Raw genomic sequence first — 2,841 nt, forward strand, 5'->3', positions numbered from 1 at the left:
CATTAGAGATGGAGCACGTTGCTCAGTGTATTCATTCGAGATGTACAACCAACAACGTTCAGTGGCTGTTCCTACTTAGGAGGTGACAATTCCTTTTCCTGACCGTTGGGTGTTCGACAACATCTGAACATGCCTTACAGGGAGCTATACGTAGCAGATTCAAGCCCATTTGTTTGGCCAGAGAACTCATTTGACTCAGAGATTTCATAAATGTCCTGCAGACCATCTCAGTTAGTAACTGATCATCAGCTATTTCTTGATTTGACAAATTCGAAACAAACTTCAAATATCTGACGCAAAAATCTTAATAATATTCCCACTGTGGTATAATGAATGCAGTCTGAGTCAGAGTAAAGGTTGAGTAAGTATGTAAATACTGATTTGATTTGACAGTGTTCCATGACAACTGCTATACACTCAATTACATTTGTTAAATGATCTGTTGGTGATCTTGTGTTGTCTGCTAGCTAAACACAAGTCACGGTTTAGCACAGTAGGCATGAAAGTATACTGACAAACTCGAACAATACTGGCATCATTTGTTTCAAATGAAGTGTAAGGTGCGCTAAAGTAACTTAAACTGCTTAACTTGAAACGCGCATCTTCTTCTGAATCTTCACTATCTTTCATATTGTTCCAACTTGAAAAGTGTCTCAGATTTATTAAGGCGCGGTACGTCAAGTGTTTTATAAGCGAGATCTTGTTATACTTCTGGCATCTTCTTAATGTTTTTCCAATGAAAGTGGATCTGACAGCCACCTTTAATTAAATTTTTGCTATCGTTCTGAATGGATACCGCCGCACAGTTGAAGATTCTAGCCAATCACCGATGGCGTAATAAAACTGTAACATGCCTTAGATTTATGTGTGTGGAGGGTGACCTACCAGTGTTCGTCTCCATATACATTATTACTCAGCAGTTCCCACTTAACACCTAGGCAGACGGCTCATAGAACTACTTTCTAACAACTTCTCTAACATTCCAGTCATTAAAAGCACTCAGGAATAATGAACACATGACTTTTTCCGCGTGTGCTCTGATTTCTCTTATTTTATCACGATGTTCATATCGCCGTATGTAAGTAGGAGTCAAGAAAATATTTTATCACTGAGTGTAATTCGTGATAAAATCTCGTCGCAACAAAAAACGCTTTTGTTTTAATAATTACCACCCCTGCTCGCTTATCAAATCTTATCAGTGACACTCTCACTTATTTCGTGATCTACAAAGCGAACTGCCCTTCTTTGAACTTTTTCGATGTCCTCCGTCATTCCTACAAGGCAAAAATCGCATACCGTAGACTAATAATCTACAAAAGGACGGACAAGCAGCCCCTTTGATTTCTTTCATCCTGTACGTGTTCTGCTAATAAAACGCAGCCTGTGGTTCGCTGTCTCCACAGTATTTCCTGTGTGATTGTCCCGATTTAAGTTAACCGTAACTGTCATTCTAAATACTTAGTTGAATCGACAACCTTTAAATTTGGGATTTATGATGTAATCGAATTTTAAAGAATTTTTTATGGTACACACGTGGATAACCTCACAACTTTTATTTTCAGGGTCAAATGTCACTTACTCCGCTATTCCGCTGATCTTCTACAGGTCTTTCTGCATTTACTGCCAGTTTTGTAACAATGAATCACTAACTGTTCAAGTTTGTCATCCGTGAGCAGCCTCAGAGCTCTGTTGTGTATTATGAATGAGTATGTAGGAAAGAATAAAGTCTAGCTCAGCGATCTCGAGTCCATTAGAGGTAGAGTAGAAGCTCGGACAGGAAAAGAATAGGAAAGGAAATATAACATCGCCGACTGCAAGGGACTAGTTGTGGTGCAGGGCGCCCTAAGCCACGCACCGTACGGTGTCTTGCGGAGTATGTGTGTAGATATAGATGTAGATCGTCACAGAAGACAAAAAGTCAAATCGATCTGCAAGCCTCCGTCGAAAATCCGGCAAATCCTGAGATAAGTTAAAAGTCGTGACAGGTCTTAAAACAGCTGATGGGAGGTTGCAAAATACCCTTTGAGTACGGCTCATCTCGTGTCGGACATACAATGCGCACTTAAGAACATCGCAGGGAGGAACATGAGAGGTTTTATGGCATAAGCTATCCCGGAAAGTCTGTTTTAGCTGAGCATGATGTAGGAAGCGGTCACCGAATGAAATTTGACGATTCGCACCTACGGCATATGGGACAGTGTAATTAAAAAAGCCATCAAAATAAGAATAACTGACAGTACCCACAACAAAGACGGTGGGCCACAGCTCAGCGCGGAGTGCCATCCAGCCATCGTAAGGTTGAAGTAGGGACGTCGAGCGTAGGGTCAACATATGGCCACATAGGTCGAACCGTGGGCACCAGTTATGTTACAGCCGGCAGGTGACGTGATAAAAGTCATGAGATACCTCCGCCCCCTGAAGAATTACTTAACCATGCTGCTTCTACAGTCTTTCATAATTACAGAAGTTTTGCCGGTGGAGGATTTTCTGCACGAATTGACCTATCGGTTACGACCCATACGCGTCCGATGGGATTCATGTCGGGCGATCTGGGAGGCCACATCATTCACTCGAAATATCCAAAATGTTCTTCAAACAGACATGTTCCGGTGACATGGCATATTGTCATCCACAAAAATTCCATCGTTGTTTGGGTACATGAAGTCCACGAACTGCTGCAAATGGTCTCCAAGTTGCCGAACATAACCATTTCCAGTCAATCAACGGTTCAGTTGGACCAGAGGACCCACTCAATTTCATGTAAACACAGTTCACACCATTATGGAGTTACCATCCGGCTTGAACAGTGCCTTGTTGACAAGTTGGGACCGTGGCTTCGTG

The sequence above is a fragment of the Schistocerca americana genome, chromosome 7 (assembly GCF_021461395.2).
Source record: "Schistocerca americana isolate TAMUIC-IGC-003095 chromosome 7, iqSchAmer2.1, whole genome shotgun sequence".
Taxonomy (NCBI): Eukaryota; Metazoa; Arthropoda; class Insecta; order Orthoptera; family Acrididae; genus Schistocerca; species Schistocerca americana.